Here is a 21,019-nt window from a genome sequence, read left to right on the forward strand (position 1 = left end):
CAAGATATGTGCAACCAATATAACTATGGAAAGTTATAGCAAGCACCTTGATGGGTGACTAATAGGGCATCTGCCTCTGACTCCTCCACTAGGGAGCTACATTGACTTAGGTCTCCCTCTAGCTCAGAATCACTGTTAGGATCATATTCTGAGCATGAATCTATAGGTGGAGAGCGTTTGCATTGCATTGCATCCAGACTTGATTTCAGTCCCTTAATGCCAAGTTTGACAGCCATGGCATTGTTTTGCTTTATTCTTTTCATGCGTGCAAGCTCATAATCATTATGATGCTGTTCAGAATCTGAGATTCATGAAAACATAAAAAGTAGTCAGATTATCTATGGAATACATTACGGATTCAACTCGAAGAGTGTCTCCCAATAAACCCCTGCATATGCAAAGTTCACCCCCAACCGTGCTGACCAGACCACACACATAAATACAAACCCCTTATGTCTCTATAACAGGCAGACACACATTTCAAAACTGAAGTAGGAACATTAGAATCATATCAAATTCGTATTTGAACAAATAAACCAAGGAATTATGAGTGACATAATGTTTAGCTTCAAGGGTGGAGTGTTGGTAGTGCGACATAAAGCAAGTAGGCAGAGTGTATTCCATGTAAAAGATCGTAGCCTATGTAAAAGCTGGAAATGACACTTTCTTTCTATACAATGAAGTGTTCGTTGCCCACACATGATGGAAGATATCACACAGAGAAATACTATTCACTCATGTCTACGGTTCCAGTATTTTGAAACAGGGTGGTCCACCCTAAAAGAATATTGACAACAAATATGAGAAGGCAAGCATAGATGTAGTGAATCAATCATTTACTTGTGAGCTCACTAGGACAAGTATGCAGAATTGTAACTGCAGTAAGAGACCGTCCAAAATCTGAATCAAGAAGTTTGTCTAGCACTTACTATTTGCAACTAATCGACATGAATAATTGGATATCATATCAAGTGAGTAAGAAAGACAAGTAAAATTGTCAACAAACCTGGCCTGCAGTAGTAATCTAGGTCAATGTCACTACGACCAACAATCCAAAATGACTAGTGTGTGTTCATAGGGCCGGAATTTTGAAACCCTATGAACTTTATAGGTACTAAAGATTACTGAGATACATCTGAACCATTAAGTGTAGGTAGCACTCAGCACACAAGAAACCCTAATGACAGTCCTGCCTAATGAGTAATGAATCAATTCGAAAATGGGTGATGAGGAGTGGCTGCTGAAGTGCTGAGTGTTGAGGACGTATCTCAGGATAAATCGGGTTGGCGTAGTGGGTGCTGCACGCCTGAGCCCTGAACGAACTGGGAAGGTAGGCACGGCGGCGCGCCCGGGCAGCGGTGATGCTATAGGGCAAGCGGCTCCTGACCTCCTGCTAGCCCGGCGTCTCCTCCTAGAGTCATGCCGTTCGGGGACGGCAAGCCGGCGAGGCAGGTGGCTGGGGGCGAGTAGAGACCGGAAGCGCGCAGCAGAACAGAGGGGAATCGGGGCCTGGGATGACCCAAAATCCCAGGGTGGGCCGGCCCACCATGGGCACCCTGTAGAGATACACACCCGAGCGGTGAACATCTATTTTCGAAACAAAATTAGGAACATTTAGCTGACCAATTAAACGACTCTATTTTAATAATATCAGGTTCGTATTTGAACAACTAAGCTTGTTTAGCTTGATGGGTGGAGCAGTGCTATTATGACACGAAGGACGTATTCTGATCGTATAGTGATCATAAAAGGGGGAAACCCTAAGCATTTTTTTAGCAAAAGAGGGTTTCCCCTCCGATTTCTATAAAAGAAACCACCACGGAACCAACATGATCAATTAAACCCTAAGCATGATCAATTAAACCGTATTATGATTGTGCCATGCCAGATTTAAAGCTGCAAACCGAAGAAATGATATTTAGCATCCATTGTTTGCTTGGAACTAAGAACTAAATTCTAAGAGCTGAAAAGAAAGTAGAGTAACCAAGTTATGATCTATTTTCTGGTTGAGATCAAAAAGTTGAGGAGATATGAAGTACCACCTCTCTTGCGGCGTCGTGTAGGCATCGGGGGTGCGATGGCTGTCGGTGGCGTTGAAGCAGATTTGCGACGGTAGACGGGTGCATCGGGGGATAAGTCCCGTTGCGGTGGAAGAGAAGGTCGTGTGAGCGGCCCCGACAAAGAGGACGAAGGCGCCGATGAAGCGAGAGGACGCGAGGCAAGGCTCTTGGTCCGTTGCCGTGGATGAGAAACGTCCATCTCTAGCAGTGGACGATGCGGTCTTGGTAGGCGCTCCGGCATGGTGGAGGACGGTGGCGATGGATGGGGTGGAGGACGGCGGCGATGGATGGGGTGGCGGACGGAGGAGGCTGGTGTGGGGATGGTGTTCTAGCGCGGAAGGTGTATGAATGGGAAAATGGAGGGAGAGGTACGGGGAACCATGTTTTTGGGACGCGTGTGTCTGAAATATGGGAAAGTTACGAACTTAGCCCCCATTTAAAATTTGGACGTCTCGTCGGTTGGGGATAGGACGGTAATCTCGCATCTCGCCAATATTTGCCCAGAGCGATTTCGGGCGAGGAGAGGGTGTTTTGGCGCCCATGGTTGGCGCCCACGGTGTATGAACGGGGATGACAGGTAGGGCGGTTGTGTCACGTCTGAGTGAAGTTACAAACCTGCCCCTATTGAAAATATTTGCCTACACCGATTTCGGTCGAAGCGAGTTTGTTTTGCCGCCCACCGTGTATGAATGGGGAAATGGAGGGAGAAACAGAGGTCTTTCGGACAAGCTTGAATCAAATGTGTTTTGCCGCCCATGTTTGGCGCCCACCGTGTCGGAATGGGCTTAGAGGCGGTCATGTCACGTCTAATTGAAGTTACTAACCTACCCCTATTGAAACAGTGGAAATCGGGCCGATGGATTGTCCTTGTAATGGGTAGACAGTAATTTCCATCTCCCAAACACTTGGTTGTGGGCAGCCGACGTGGGAGTGGACATTTTGCCCCTACTTTCGAATTTTGGGACAATAAGCATCCACGTTTACCCTGGCAACTAAATTCGAATCCATTTTGTATTCCTATACGAATCTTTATAAATCATTCTATGTGTTTTTATATATCTTCAAAAGCACGACAAAGATGTATTCCACTGTCATATATGAATATGATTTACAAATGCCGATACTCAAATTCAAAAGCTAGAATCTAGTTTAAGGTGAATTCGAATATTTGGAACATTTTATGTCCAACTCAAATGTCACACGCAGCATAATGTGTACTCCCATTTAGATATGTACACAAGCGATGTATCAAGATTCAAATATCGAGTCAATCAACCAAGAATGTACATAACTAATAAACATATAAACACTTATAGAGTATATGGATATATAATATCAACTAACATACATAAGCCGGGCCGCTATACTTTTTTTTGCTAGAACATCGTCCTTTTTTTTAGCGAAGCTACTACAACATCTTTGCCCTTTCCGATGCGTGCCACTTACGGTCCATCTATACTACTATTATTGCGGAATGCACATTCAGCCCGATTAGCATATTTGTAGGTCTGGCACAGCAATCAAAATGAAATGTCTCTGAGTCTTATCAATTAATACAGACTTCTGCTCAAATAAAATTACAAACCAAAAAACAAAAAACAATTATTACATGATCTCTAAAACAAATGGTTTGATTAATTACATGAACAAACAAAAGAAAGGTTATTCAACGATGGAAAGAACATTTCACCTATGATTTACCAAGTGGGAATTTAATTTCCTTTTTTCCTTCAGGACCTTAACAATGCGGTCAGTCTCAACTTGCTTCGTTTAGAAATCCACCAAATATTTAATGGTTGTCTTGAGTACTGCTTCTGATTGTGCTGTTTGCTTCCTCAACATGTCAACTTCATCTCTAAGTGCAGAAGAAGAATCTCATTCTACCAATAGCTTAGCCTCTAGAGCATCAGCAGTTGGCAATTCATGATGCTAGATTGGGCAGGTGCCACTTCTGTGGGTGTTGGGGAACGTAGTAATTTCAAAAAAATTCCTACGCACACGCAAGATCATGGTGATGCGTAGCAACGAGAGGGGAGAGTGTTGTCCACGTACCCTCGTAGACCGAAAGCGGAAGCGTTAGCACAACGCGGTTGATGTAGTCGTACGTCTTCACGATCCGACCGATCAAGTACCGAACGCACGGCACCTCCGAGTTCAGCACACGTTCAGCCCGATGACGTCCCTCGAACTCCGATCCAGCCGAGTGTTGTGGGAGAGTTTCGTCAGCACGACGGCGTGGCGACGATGATGATGTTACAGGGCTTCACCTAAGCACCGCTACAATATTATCGAGGTGGACTATGGTGGAGGGGGCACCGCACACGGCTAAAAGATCCAAGGGATCAATTGTTGTATCTCCAGGGTACCCCCTGCCCCCGTATATAAAGGAGCAAGGGGGAGACGTGCGGCCGGCCAGGAGGGGCGCGCCAGGAGGAGTCCTACTCCCACCGGGAGTAGGACTCCCTCCCTTTTCCTTGTTGGACTAGGAGTGGAGGGGAAAAGAGGAGGGAGAGAGGAAGGAAAGGGGGGGGCGCCGCCCCCCTCTCCTTGTCCTATTCGGACTAGGGGGGAGGGGCGCGCGGCCCTGCCCTGGCCGCCTCTCCTCTCTTCCACTAAGGCCCACTATGGCCCATTAAGCCCCCGGGGGGTTCCGGTAACCTCCCGGTACTCCGGTAAAATTCCGATTTCACCCGGAACACTTCCGATATCCAAACATAGGCTTCCAATATATCAATCTTCATGTCTTGACCATTTCGAGACTCCTCGTCATGTCCGTGATCACATCCGGGACTCCGAACAACCTTCGGTACATCAAAACATATAAACTCATAATATAACTGTCATCGAAACTTTAAGCGTGCGGACCCTACGGGTTCGAGAACAATGTAGACATGACCGAGACAAGTCTTCGGTCAATAACCAATAGCGGAACCTGGATGCTCGTATTGGCTCCCACATATTCTACGAAGATCTTTATCGGTCAAACTGCATAACAACATACGTTGTTCCCTTTGTCATCGGTATGTTACTTGCCCGAGATTCGATCGTCGGTATCTCAATACCTAGTTCAATCTCGTTACCGGCAAGTCTCTTTACTCATTCCGTAATACATCATCCCGCAACTAACTCATTAGTTACAATGCTTGCAAGGCTTATAGTGATGTGCATTACTGAGTGGGCCTAGAGATACCTCTCCGACAATCGGAGTGACAAATCCTAATCTCGAAATACGCCAACCCAACAAGTACCTTCGGAGTCACCTGTAGAGCACATTTATAATCACCCAGTTACGTTGTGACGTTTGGTAGCACACAAAGTGTTCCTCCGGTAAACGGGAGTTGCATAATCTCATAGTCATAGGAACATGTATAAGTCATGACGAAAGCAATAGCAACATACTAAATGATCAAGTGCTAAGCTAACGGAATGAGTCAAGTCAATCACATCATTCTCCTAATGATGTGATCCCATTAATCAAATGACAACTCATGTCTATGGTTAGGAAACATAACCATCTTTAATTAATGAGCTAGTCAAGTAGAGGCATACTAGCGACACTCTGTTTGTCTATGTATTCACACATGTATTATGTTTCTGGTTAATACAATTCTAGCATGAATAATAAACATTTATCATGATATAAGGAAATAAATAATATCTTTATTATTGCCTCTAGGGCATATTTCCTTCAGTCTCCCACTTGCACTAGAGTCAATAATCTAGTTCACATCACCATGTGATTTAATACCAATAGTTCACATCACCATGTGATTAACACCCATAGTTCACATCGTCATGTGACCAACACCCAAAGGGTTTACTAGAATCAATAATCTAGTTCACATTGCTATGTGATTAACACCCAAATAGTACTAAGGTGTGATCATGTTTTGCTTGTGAGAGAAGTTTAGTCAACGGGTCTGCCACATTCAGATCCGTATGTATTTTGCAAATTTCTATGTCAACAATGCTCTGCATAGAGCTACTCTAGCTAATTGCTCCCACTTTCAATATGTATCCAGATTGAGACTTAGAGTCATCTGGATCAGTGTCAAAATTTGCAGCGACGTAACCCTTTACGACGAACCTTTTTGTCACCTCCATAATCGAGAAACATATCCTTATTCCACTAAGGATAATTTTGACCGCTGTCCAGTGATCTACTCCTAGATCACTATTGTACTCCCTTGCCAAAATTAGTGTAGGGTATACAATAGATCTGGTACACAGCATCGCATACTTTATAGAACCTATGGCCAAGGCATAGGGAATGACTTTCATTCTCTTTCTATGTTCTGCCGTGGTCGGGCTTTGAGTCTTACTCAATTTCACACCTTGTAACACAGGCAACAACTCTTTCTTTGACTGTTCCATTTTGAACTACTTCAAAATCTTGTCAAGGTATGTACTCATTGAAAAAACTTATCAAGCGTCTTGATCTATCTCTATAGATCTTGATGCTCAATATGTAAGCAACTTCACCGAGGTCTTTCTTTGAATAACTCCTTTCAAACACTCCTTTATGCTTTGAAGAATAATTCTACATTATTTCCGATCAACAATATGTCATTCACATATACTTATCAGAAATGTTGTAGTGCTCCCACTCACTTTCTTGTAAATACAGGCTTCACCGCAAGTCTGTATAAAACTATATGCTTTGATCAACTTATCAAAGCGTATATTCCAACTCCGAGATGCTTGCACCAGTCCATAGATGGATCGCTAGAGTTTGCATATTTTGTTAGCACCTTTAGGATTGACAAAACCTTCTGGTTGCATCATATACAACTCTTCTTTAATAAATCCATTAAGGAATGCAGTTTTGTTTATCCATTTGCCAGATTTCATAAAATGCGGCAATTGCTAACATGATTCGGACAGACTTAAGCATAGATATGGGTGAGAAACTCTCATCATAGTCAACACCTTGAACTTGTCGAAAACCTTTTGCGACAATTCTAGCTTTGTAGATAGTAACACTACTATCAGCGTCCGTCTTCCTCTTGAAGATCCATTTAATCTCGATGGCTCGCCGATCATTGGGCAAGTCAATCAAAGTCCATACTTTGTTCTCATACATGGATCTCATCTCAGATTTCATGGCCTCAAGCCATTTTGCGGAATCTGGGCTCATCATCGCTTCCTTATAGTTCGTAGGTTCGTCATGGTCAAGTAACATGACCTCCAGAACAGGATTACCGTACCACTCTGGTGTGGATCTCACTCTGGTTTACCTACGAGGTTCGGTAGTAACTTGATCTGAAGTTACATGATCATCATCATTAGCTTCCTCATTAATTGGTGTAGGAGTCACATGAACAAATTTCTGTGATGAACTACTTTCCAATAATGGAGCAGGTACAGTTACCTGATCAAGTTCTACTTTCCTCCCACTCACTTCTTTCAAGATAAAATCCTTCTCTAGAAAGGATCCATTCTCAGCAATGAATATCTTGCCTTCGGATCTGTGATAGAAGGTGTACCCAATTGTCTCCTTTGGGTATCCTATGAAGACACATTTCTCCGATTTGGGTTTGAGCTTATCAGGATGAAACTTTTTCTTATAAGCATCGCAACCCCAAACTTTAAGAAACGACAACTTTGATTTCTTGCCAAACCACATTTCATACGGTGTCGTCTCAAACGGATTTAGATGGTGCCCTTTTTTTTACATGAATGCAGCTGTCTCTAATGCATAACCCCAAAACTATAGTGGTAAATCGGTCAGAAACATCATAGATTGCACTATATCCAATAAAGTACGGTTATGACGTTTGGACACACCATTATGCTATGGTGTTCCAGGTGGCACGAATTTGTGAAACTATTCCACATTGTTTTAATTGAAGACCAAACTCCTAACTCAAATATTTGTCTCCGCTATCAGATCGTAGAAACCTTATTTTCTTGTCACGATGATTTTCCACTTCACTCTGAAATTCTTTGAACTTTTCAAATGTTTCAGACCTATGTTTCATCAAATAGATATACCCATATCTGCTCAAATCATCTGTGAAGGTCAGAAAATAACGATACCCGCCGCGAGCCTCAACACTCATCGGGTCGCATACATCAGTATGTATTATTTCCAATAAGTCAGTTGCTCGCTCCATTGTTCCGGAGAACGGAGTCTTTAGTCATCTTGCCCATAAGGCATGGTTCGCAAGCATCAAGTGATTCATCATAAAGTGATTCCAAAATCCCATCAGCATGGAGTTTCTTCATGCGCTTTACACCAATATGACCTAAACGGCAGTGCCACAAATGAGTTGCACTATTATTATTAACTTTGCATCTTTTGGCTTCAATATTATGAATATGTGTATCACTACGATCGAGATCCAACAAACCATTTTCATTGGGTGTATGACCATAGAAGGTTTTTTCATGTAAATAGAACAACAATTATTCTCTAACTTAAATGAATAACCATATTGTAATAAACATGATCAAATCATATTCATGCTCAACGCAAACACCAAATAACATTTATTTAGGTTCAACACTAATCCCAAAAGTTATATGGATTGTGCGATGATGATCACATCAATCTTGGAACTACTTCCAACACACATCGTCACTACATCCTTAACTAGTCTCTGTTCATTTTGCAACTCCGGTTTTAAGTTACTACTCTTAGCAACTAAACCAGTATCAAATACTGAGGGGTTGCTATAAACACTAGTAAAGTACACATCAATAACATGTATATCAAATATACTTTTGTTCACTTTGCCATCCTTCTTATCCGCCAATTATTTTGGGTAGTTCTGCTTCTAGTGACCAGTACTTTTCAGGCTTAGGTCCAAATTTGGGCTTCTTCACTTGAGCAGTAACTTGCTTGCCGTTCTACATGAAGTTCCCTTTCTTTCCCTTTGCCCTTTTCTTGAAACTAGTGGTCTTGTTAATCATCAACACTTGATGCTCTTTCTTGATTTCTACCTTCGTCGATTTCAGCATCACGAAGAGCTTGGGAATCGTTTTCGTTATCCCTTGCATATTATAGTTCATCACGAAGTTCTACTAACTTGGTGATGGTGACTAGAGAATTCTGTCAATCACTATTTTATCTAGAAGATTAACTCCCACTTGATTCAAGTGATTGTAGTACCCAGACAATCTGAGCACATGCTCACTGCTTGAGCTATTCTCCTCCATATGTTAGCTATAGAACTTGTTGGAGATTTCATATCTCTCAACTCGGGTATTTGCTTGAAATATTAACTTCAACTCCTGGAACACCTCATATGGTCCATGATGTTCAAAACGTCTTTGAAGTCCCGATTCTAAGCTGTTTAAGCATGGTGCACTAAACTATCAAGTAGTCATCATATTGAGCTAGCCAAACGTTCATAACATCTGTATCTGCTCCTGCAATAGGTTTGTCACCTAGCGGTGCATCAAGGACATAATTCTTCTGTGCAGCAATGAGGATAAACCTCAGATCACGGATCCAATCTGTATCATTGCTACTTACATCTTTCAACTTAGGAACATATCAAAAATAAAACAGGGGAGCTAAACGCGAGCTATTGATCTACAACATAGATATGCTAATACTACGAGGACTAAGTTCATGATAAATTTAAGTTCAATTAATCATATTACTTAAGAACTCCCACTTAGATAGACATCCCTCTAATCCTCTAAGTGATCACGTGATCCATATCAACTAAGCCATGTCCGATCATCACGTGAGATGGAGTAGTTTCAATGGTGAACATCACTATGTTGATCATATCTACTATATGATTCACGCTCGACCTTTCGGTCTCAGTGTTCCGAGGCCATATCTGTTATATGCTAGGCTCATCAAGTTTAACCTGAGTATTCCGCGTGTGCAACTGTTTTGCACCCGTTGTATTTGAACGTAGAGCCTATCACACCCGATCATCACGTGGTGTCTCAGCACGAAGAACTTTCGCAACGGTGCATACTCAGGGAGAACACTTGTACCTTGATAATTAGTGAGAGATCATCTTATAAAGCTACCGTCGAACTAAGCAAAATAAGATGCATAAAAGATAAACATCACATGCAATCAAAATATGTGACATGATATGGCCATCATCATCTTGTGCCTTTGATCTCCATCTTCAAAGCATCGTCATGATTTCCATCGTCACCGGCATGACACCATGATCTCCATCATCTTGATCTATATCAATGTGTCGTCACATGGTCGTCTCGCCAACTATTGCTCTTGCAACTATTGCTATCGCATAGCGATAAAGTAAAGCAATTATTTGGCGCTTGCATCTTACGGAATAAAGAGACAACCATAAGGCTTCTGCCAGTTGCCGATAACTTCAACAAAACATGATCATCTTATACAACAACTTATATCTCATCACGTCTTGACCATATCCCATCACAACATGCCCTGCAAAAACAAGTTAGACGTCCTCTACTTTGTTGTTGCAAGTTTTACGTGGCTGCTACGGGCTGAGCAAGAACCGTTCTTACCTATGCATAAAAACCACAACGATAGTTTGTCAAGTTGGTGCTTATTATAACCTTCGCAAGGACCGGGCGTAGCCACACTCGGTTCAACTAAAGTTGGAGAAACTGACACCCGCTAGTCACCTGTGTGCATAGCACGGCGGTAAAACCAGTCTCGCGTAAGCGTACACGTAATGTCGGTCCGGGCCGCTTCATCCAACAATACCGCCGAACCAAAGTATGACATGCTGGTAAGCAGTATGACTTATATCGCCCACAACTCACTTGTGTTCTACTCATGCATATAACATCTACGCATAAAACCAGGCTCGGATGCCACTGTTGGGGAACGTAGTAATTTTAAAAAAATTCCTACGCACACGCAAGCTCATGGTGATGCATAGCAACGAGAGGGGAGAGTGTTGTCCACGTACCCTCGTAGACCGAAAGCGGAAGCGTTAGCACAACTCAGCTGATGTAGTCGTACGTCTTCACGATCCGACCGATCAAGTACCGAATGCACGGCACCTCCGAGTTCAGCACACGTTCAGCCCGATGACGTCCCTCGAACTCCAATCCAGCCGAGTGTTGAGGGAGAGTTTCGCCAGCACGACGGCATGGTGACGATGATGATGTTCTACCGACGCAGGGCTTCGCCTAAGCACCGCTACAGTATTATCGAGGTGGACTATGGTGGAGGGGGGCACCACACACGGCTAAAAGATCCAAGGGATCAATTGTTGTATCTCTAGGGTGCCCCCCTGCCCCCGTATATAAAGGAGCAAGGGGGAGAGGTGCGGCCGGCCAGGAGGGGCGCGCCAGGAGGAGTCCTACTCCCACCGGGAGTAGGACTCCCTCCCTTTTCCTTGTTGGACTAGGAGTGGAGGGGGAAAGAGGAGGGAGAGAGGAAGGAAAGGGGGGCGCCGCCCCCCTCTCCTTGTCCTACTCAGACTAGGGGGGAGGGGTGCGCGGCCCTGCCCTGGCCACCTCTCCTCTCTTCCACTAAGGCCCACTATGGCCCATTAAGCCCCCGGGGGGTTCCGGTAACCTCCTGGTACACCGGTAAAATTCCGATTTCACCCGGAACACTTCCGATATTCAAACATAGGCTTCCAATATATCAATCTTCATGTCTCGACCATTTTGAGACTCCTCGTCATGTCCGTGATAACATCCGGGACTCCGAACAACCTTCGGTACATCAAAACATATAAACTCATAATAGAACTATCATCGAAACTTTAAGCGTGCGGACCCTACGTGTTCGAGAATAATGTAGACATGACCGAGACACATCTCCGGTCAGTAACCAATAGCGGAACCTGGATGCTCATATTGGCTCCCACATATTCTACGAAGATCTTTATCGGTCAAACCGCATAACAACATACGTTGTTCCCTTTGTCATCGGTATGTTACTTGCCCGAGATTCGATCGTCGGTATCTCAATACCTAGTTCAATCTCATTACCGGCAAGTCTCTTTACTCGTTCCGTAATACATCATCCCACAACTAACTCATTAGTTACAATGCTTGCAAGGCTTATAGTGATGTGCATTACTGAGTGGGCCCAAAGATACCTCTCCGACAATCGGAGTGACAAATCCTAATCTCGAAATACGCCAACCCAACAAGTACCTTCGGAGACACCTGTAGAGCACCTTTATAATCACCCAGTTAAGTTGTGACGTATGGTAGCACACAAAGTGTTACTCTGGTAAATGGGAGTTGCATAATCTCATAGTCATAGGAACATGTATAAGTCATGAAGAAAGCAATAGCAACATACTAAACGATCAAGTGCTAAGCTAACGGAATGGGTCAAGTCAACACATCATTCTCCTAATGATGTGATCCCGTTAATCAAATGACAACTCATGTCTATGGTTAGGAAACATAACCATCTTTAATTAACGAGGTAGTCAAGTAGAGGCATACTAGTGACACTCTGTTTGTCTATGTATTCACACATGTATTATGTTTCCGGTTAATACAATTCTAGCATGAATAATAAACATTTATCATGATATAAGGAAATAAATAATAACTTTATTATTGCCTCTAGGGCATATTTCCTTCGGTGGGATGATACAACGTCCATGGGGACATCGCTCTTTGATCCTGGGCTAACCTGTTTTGCCATTAAAGTTCCGATTGGATTCTGAAAAGTTGAAGTTAGCAAAACATGTCAACTGGGAGTTATAATAGCAAACCAGTTAAACAAACAAGGAATTAAAGAGTTTCAATTGGATGCTGAAAAGTAGTTATTATCATTGTAACCGGTTGAGGGAGTCCTGGATTAAGGGGTCCTCGGGCGTCCGGACTATAGTACGTGGGCCGGACTGATGGGCTGTGAAGATACAAGACCGAAGACTCTCTCCCGTGTCCGGATGGGACTCTCCTTGGTGTGGAAGGCAAGCTTGGCGTCCGATATGAAGATTCCTTTCTTTGTAACCGACTTTGTATAACCCTAGTCCCCTCCGGTGTCTATATAAACCGGAGGGCTTAGTCCATAGAGGCATCATCATAATCATACAGGCTAGACTTCTAGGGTTTTAGCCATTACAATCTCGTGGTAGATCAACTCTTGTAATACTCATATTCATCAAGATCAATCAAGCAGGAAGTAGGGTATTACCTCCATAGAGAGGGTCCGAACCTGGGTAAACATCATGTCCCCTGTCTCCTGTTACCATCAACCTCAGACGCATAGTTCGGGACCCCCTACCCGAGATCCGCCGGTTTTGACACCGACATTGGCGCTTTCATTGAGAGTTCCGTTGTGACGTCGAAAACAGGATCGATGGCTCGCCTTATTGTCAAGGATAGTATCACCTCCGGAGGAGCCCTGGCCCCAGGTCAAACCCTTCGTCTTGGCGGCTTTACCATGACCGCCCGTTCGGCCGTTAAGCCGACGATGACTTCTCGAGTCATCGAAAATCGCCTCTGCATTGACTCCGAATACTCCAAACGGATGGATTCGACGGAGTTGTCGTCTTAAAATGAACTCCTGGATCGCATCGCCGCCTTGGGGGTCGCTACAGACTACGATCGGATTGGGCTTAAACCCGACCAGAGAGAAATCAAATCTCCGCCGATCACCCATCAGAAAGCGGTAGTAGAGGAGCAAAACAATAACTCTTCCCCTATATTGTGGACGAACTATGTTCGGATTTCCAAGCTCGAGGAGCTGGATACCTGTCCGCGGGACGACGTGCCCTGCCCTCCGAACTTAGGATCGGACGATGGGCCTAAAACATTAGTTCATATCCCGGAGCCCGAACCATTAAGTTCGGAAGATTTTCAAACTCCGGATCCCAAATCGGGCCAGGGTTCAGATTTAAATCCACCCACCCACCCAGCTATACGCGATCTTATGTACATACGACAGCAGTCTCAGGAAACGGTCCATCACTTTTGGGCTAGATTCCTCCTTGTCAAAGATAAGATTAAAAATTGCCGTGACGAAGACGCGATCTCAGTATTCCGCAACAATTGCACGGACGAAGGAATCCTCAACGCCATCAACCGCCGTCGCGTATTACACTTTGCTGACTTGGCAACCATAGTACAGAAATACTGCGCAATGGAAAGCGCGTGGAAAACTCAGGCAGCTCACTGGGAACCACTGGTTTTAACTCAGCCCCTCGTCCGGGCAAAAAGGACGCACCCTCGTGGGGCACCCGACCCAATAGTAAAGAAATCTATGCCCATTACGGGGCGCGGAACCGTTCTGGAGGGATGGCTCGATAGTCCATGCAAAATACATACAACACCGGATACCACACCAACCCATAGCCTTAGTGCATGTTGGATACTCCGGCAAGTGGCCAACAGCGGCGAGGATCTCCTCACCAAAAACACCCCAGAACAACACCCCCCGGAAGACGACGACCTCAGAGTATTGACGGTCTTCGAGACTTTCACTTCAAAAAATCAGCGCAAAAGGGCACTCCACGACGTAGCCGAAGTCTGCCAAGTCGCAGCAATAAACCCCTGGAACGACACGGCCATAACTTTCAATGCTGGTGACGAACCAAGATTCAGGACAGTTCGGGCACCAGCTGCCTTGGTCCTCAGTCCAATTGTGGACGGATTTCGGCTCACCAAAGTGCTCATGGACGGCGGCAGTAGATTAAACCTCATTTACGAGGACACACTCAACAAAATGGAAATAGACAGGAGCCGCATCGAGCAAAGTAGCACGACCTTACGAGGAATTATTCCCAGTCGGGAGGCGCGATGCGCGGGAAAAATCACACTCGATGTGGTATTCGGCATGCTGGAGAATTATCAGTTCGAAGAAATAACCTTCCAAGTGGCCCCTTTCAATAGTGGATATCATGCCCTATTGGGGCGAGATGCATTTGCACGCTTCCAAGCTATACCTCACTACGGATACATGAAGCTCAAGATGCCCGGACCCAATGGTATAATCACTCTGGCCACTGATCCGGACATAGCACTCCGTGCTGAAAATATAACCGCATCCCTGGCCCTCGAGGCATTATCTGAAGCCCTCGCGGCCAAAGAATTAACCGCACTACGCTCCACGGTGGATAGGGACGATGTAATCCTGGACAAGCGACCCAAATCCACCTATTTTAAACCAGCAGACGAAATAGTTAAATTTCAAGTCCACCCAACGGACCCCAGGAAGACGGCATCCATCGGGGCACAGCTGGACCCAACGGTTGACGCCGCGCTACGAGAGTTCCTGCGCGAGAACTGGGACATATTCGCCTGGCATCCTTCTGATATGCCAGGAATCCCACGTAGGCTGGCGGAACACAACCTCAATATATTAAAGGGATATAAACCGGTGAAGCAAACACTGCGGCGCTTTTCCGAGCCCAAACGTCAACCTATGGGGGAGGAGCTAGCCAAGTAAATCGAGGCCGGATTCATTAGAGAAATAAAACACCCGGACTGGCTAGCAAACTTGGTGATGGTGCCAAAGAAGGATAAATCCTGGCGCTTGTGCATCGATTTCAAAGACCTTAATAAAGCTTGCCCTAAGGATCCCTTCCCCCTCCCCCGTATCGACCAGATTATCGATGCTACCGTAGGACACGACTCATTGTGCTTCCTCGACGCATATTCCGGATACCATCAAATAAAGATGAAGGAGTCCGACCAAGCCGCAACGGCATTCATTACCCCATATCGGCCATTCTGCTTCAACACTATGCCCTTCGGGCTTAAAAACGCCGGTGCCACCTACCAATGCATGATTCAAACATGCCTGGAGAAACAGATCGGCAAGACAGTTGAAGCATATGTGGATGACGTCGTCATCAAAACTAGGCACGTCGAATCATTAATAGACGATCTACGTCTCACATTCGACAACCTCCGTACATATGACATCAAGCTCAATCCAGAAAAGTGTGTTTTCGGCGTCCCCGCTGGAAAACTACTGGGCTTCATCGTTTCCAATAGAGGAATTGAGGCAAATCCAGCCAAAATCCGAGCTTTCTCACAATTGGCTACGCCAACAGACCTTAAACAGGTCCAAAAACTAGCCGGATGTGTGGCAGCTTTAAGCCGCTTTATCTCCAGATTGGGAGAAAAAGCATTGCCACTTTATCGCCTTCTCCGACGCACCGACCACTTTGAGTGGACGGATGCGGCAACGGCCGAACTAGAAGAAATAAAGGCCCTCTTAGCGAGCAACCCAATCCTGGCCGCGCCGAACGTCGGCGAACCCATGTTATTATACATATCGGCAACACACCAGGTGGTGAGTGCCGTGCTCGTCGTCGAGCGAGAGCAGGACGGTCACAAGTTCCCACTCCAGAAACCGGTATACTATGTATCCACTGTCCTCACACCATGCAAATCCCGGTACCCTCATTACCAAAAAATAGCATACGCGGTCTTCATGGCATCCCGGAAGCTATGACACTACTTTCAAGAGTGCTAAATAACGGTGGCCTCCGAAGTACCACTCAATGACATAATAAACAACCGCGATGCGACAGACCAGATTGCTAAGTGGGCCATTGAGCCATCAAATCCCACGTACTGGCCGACTTTGTTGCCAAATGGACAGAGGACGAACTCCCTAAAGAGTACGGCACATACTCCAACTGGGTCATGCACTTTGATGGCTCCAAAATGCTGGCGGGCTTAGGAGCGGGCGTTGTCTTAACGTCCCCCACTGGAGATACAGTTCAGTACGTACTCCAAATATTATACACAGACTCCAACAATACGAGGCCTTGTTGCATGGTCTTCGGATGGCTGTCTCCATGGTCATACAACGCTTGGAAGTGCGCGGGGATTCAAACCTCGCAATATCTCAAATAAATGGAGATTTCGATGCGAAAGATCCAAAGATGGCGGCTTTTCGTAACGCCGTTCTCAAAATGTCGGCTCGGTTCGAGGGGCTTGAGTTTCATCATGTGGCTCGAGAAAGTAATCAAGCGGCGGATGTCCTTGCTCGCATCGGCGCCAAGCGCGACCCTATCCCACCTAACATCTTCCTGGAAAGGCTTTTTAAGCCATCGGTGGTGTGGCAAGGGGAGAGCGGTAACATCAGTCCGATCCGACCATAACCCCAGATTCCGAACACACCGATATCATCGAGGGCTCAGCCACCGAAGTAACATCGTCGGCCCATCTTATCATGGCAGTCATTGCCCCATGGACTGAACCATTCTTGGCCTACCTTAATTGGCGAGAACTCCCTGAGGATCAGAATGAGGCTCGCCGCATTGTTCAGCGCTGGAAAGCCTACAAAGTCCATGACGGAGAGCTCTACAAGAAAAGAGCCACCGGAGTACTCCAAAGATGTATCTCCGAAGAGGAGGGACGGCAGCTCTTGGCTGAAATTCATGCCGGTCTCGGCGGCCACCAAGCCGCGGCTGGGACCCTTGTAAGTAAGGCCTTCCGTACAGGTTTCTATTGGCCAACGGCCCGAGCAGATGCACAGGACCTTGTCCAACGTTGCGTCGGATGCCAGCTTTTCGCCAACCAGAGCCATATGCCACCCACCACTCTACAAACAATTCCCATCACTTGGCCTTTTGCGGTCTGGGGGCTTGACATGGTTGGACCCCTTAAAGGAGGAAGCCATAAGAAAAAATATCTGCTGGTCATGGTGGATAAATTCACTAAGTGGATAGAGGCCAAACCAGTTAGAACGGCCGAAGCTGGACCAGTGATAGACTTCATATCCGGCATTGTGCACCATTATGGTGTCCCACACAGCATCATCACCGATAACGGCTCCAATTTCACAGCCGATGAGGTGAAAAACTGGTGTGCTAATCTGGGCATTAAGCTCGACTACACCTCTGTCTATCACCCGCAAACAAACGGTCAAGTCGAACGAGCCAATGGTCTTATTATGAGCGGCATTAAACGCAGACTAGTGCGGTCTTTAAAAGAACAGACAAGCACTGGGTTGAGGAGCTCGACTTTGTACTCTGGGGGCTGCGGACCATGCCCAATCGCACTACTGGATATACACCTTTCTTCATGGTGTACGACGCAGAGGCTGTGTTACCCTGCGACATTATTCATGACTCACCTCGAGTGCGCATGTACGAAGAGAGAAAGAGGCCGAGCTTGATCGGCAGGACAACTTAGATGCCCTGGAGGAGGAGCGCGACATTGCAAAAGCCTGTACCGCATTTTATCAACAGCAGGCTCGCAGGTATCAAAGCAGAGAAGTGCGGGCCAAGACTTATAATGTTGGCGAACTTGTTCTACGCTTGCCAGAGAATAAAAAGGACAAACTCAAGCCCAAGTGGGAGGGTCCCTTCATCATTGACGAAGTTCTCACTGGAGGAGCGTACCGCCTGCGTGATGCATCAGACAATTGCCTAAAGCCGAATCCATGTAACGCGGCCAGACTCTGAAGGTTCTATGCCTAGCGCCGAAATCTTCGTTCGTCTCCTTCTCCCTTTTGTTTCCATTATTTTTTTCCTCTCTTTCGTTTGGTTTTTATATTATTTTTAGCTTTAAGCTCTTGTGCGGTTACACCGCGCACCTATGACGTCAACATCCTTAAATATGTACGTCCATTATCCCTGGGGGCTTCTCGTACAGAAGCTTGCTATTATCATTTTCCGAGCATCAAGCTCGTCACATATGTGTCTTTTCCCCATATGTACCTTTTCTTCGCCATTATATGCATCGATATGACTTAAGTTTTGGCCAAGCTGGGTTGCCTGGCTCCTGTGCTTATGCCCTACATTCCCGTTAGTTCGGTTAGGGCATAAAGGGAGCACCTCTGCTGTCGTGGTTTTGTCATGGCAGATGTCCTAGAGAAAGGACTTAGTCGTGGAGCCATCGCGATGGGTTAGCTTAAAGGGGTTAAAGCGGATAAGGGACGCAGAGAGTTTATAATGGTTCGGCCCCTTGCGGTGAAGGTAAAGGCCTAATCCAGTTGTTGTGAAATTGCTAGGGTTTCGATGACCAGGGAGCGAATACGCTTTGCCTGGGTCTCGAGTTGTTGTCTGTTGTCCATAAACCGCCGCCGGGTCATCCCCTTATATACATGGGTTGACGCCTGTCAGTTTACAGGGTTCCGAGGCCGGCTCATAAACGTGTCCGGCCCGGTCTCTACTTATTTCTGCCTTATAATACAAGCTTACATATCAAGGTCGGTTTATGACTACAGGCCTTAATCCGCCTTTGGGCCCTGGGCCTTCATAAAGCGTCATCATCTTTGTCTTTATTTCAAACATAATAACTCACTATAGGGATAACCCGGCCTTTCCTGGCCGGTTTACGCCCAGTAGTAATATCCCCAACATTAGGCCCCAGATTGACTTGAACTGGTTCATGTCAATCTCCAACACTTTGAGAAAATTTCTTCTTCGGCATCTTCACATAAGTCTTGTAAACTATCGTGACGTCACTTTCCAGGACCATGATAACTCGCCATGACATCACCTGTTATTAAAAACTGCACATAACCCACCTTTATTAATGTGCCTCCGACAATCGAGGCGACAACTCCGCCTCATATCTAAATTTTGGGCTCCTTGATTTTTGCGCCTGTCACTTATCCCTTTGCCTTTATAAATAGGGCCAGGGGGCCCTTTCCATTTCCCCCCCGTGCCTCTTCGCACCGTATTCTTCCTCGCGCCGACCAAACCTTCGAGCTCTGCCGCTGCCGTCGTTCTTCGCATCTGCCTCAACAACGGCCGCTGCATCAACCTGTTGGTACCAGAAAGCCGCGACGTCTCTCTGCTGTTCCTCTGTCATTGGTAAGCCTTTTCTCCTTCCATCCTAGATCTTTCCATTAGGGTTTGTACTCATCGGAGTTCTTTGAAGTTCTCGGAGCTCTTCTTCCTTGTTCCTCTTCAGTAGTACCAATGGCGAGTTAGATCTGATATTTTTCAGTGCCCTTGTAGTTTAAATTCCTTTTTCCTCATTAGGGCATCTGCTTTATACAGAACTCATCTGAACTTGCTGAACTGTTCGAGCACTCTAAATAGGACACCATCGAAATCCGTTGAGACGACGCCTTATGAACTATGGTTTGGCAAGAAACCAAAGTTGTCGTATCTTAAAGTTTGGGGTTGCGATGCTTATGTGAAGAAACTTCAACCTGATAAGCTCGAACCTAAATCGGAGAAATGTGTCTTCATAGGATACCCAAAGGAGACTGTTGGGTACACCTTCTATCACAGAATTGAAGGCAAGACATTCGTTGCTAAGAATGGATCCTTTCTAGAGAAGGAGTTTCTCTCGAAAGAAGTGAGTGGGAGGAAAGTAGAACCTGATGAGGTAACTGTACCTGCTCCCTTATTGGAAAGTAGATCATCGCAGAAACTAGTTTCTGCGACACCTACACCAATTAGTGAGGAAGTTAATGATAATGATCATGAAACTTCAGATCAAGTTATTACTGAACCTCGTAGGTCAACCAGATTAAGATCCGCACCAGAGTGGTACGGTAATCCTGTTCTGGAGGTTATGTTGCTAGACCATGACGAACCTACGAACTATGAAGAAGCGATGGTGAGCCCAGATTCCGCAAAATGGCTTGAGGCCATGAAATCCGAGATGGGATCCATGTATGAGAACAAAGTATGGACTTTGGTTGACTTGCCCGATGATCAGCAAGCCATTGAAAATAAATGGATCTTCAAGAAGAAGACTGACGCTGACGGTAATGTTACTGCCTATAAAGCTCGACTTGTTGTGAAAGGTTTTCGACAAATTGAAGGGATTGACTACGATGAGACCTTCTCACCCGTAGCGATGCTTAAGTCTGTCCGAATCATGTTAGCAATTGCCGCATTTTATGAAATTTGGCAAATGGATGTCAAAACTGCATTTCTGAATGGATTTCTGGAAGAAGAGTTGTATATGATGCAACCGGAAGGTTTTGTCGATCCAAAGGGAGCTAACAAAGTGTGCAAGCTCCAGCGATCCATTTATGGACTGGTGCAAGCCTCTCGGAGTTGGAATAAACGCTTTGATAGTGTGATCAAAGCATTTGGTTTTATACAGACTTTTGGAGAAGCCTGTATTTACAAGAAAGTGAGTGG

The sequence above is a fragment of the Aegilops tauschii genome, chromosome 6, assembly GCF_002575655.3.
Source record: "Aegilops tauschii subsp. strangulata cultivar AL8/78 chromosome 6, Aet v6.0, whole genome shotgun sequence".
In the NCBI taxonomy this organism is placed as follows: domain Eukaryota; kingdom Viridiplantae; phylum Streptophyta; class Magnoliopsida; order Poales; family Poaceae; genus Aegilops; species Aegilops tauschii.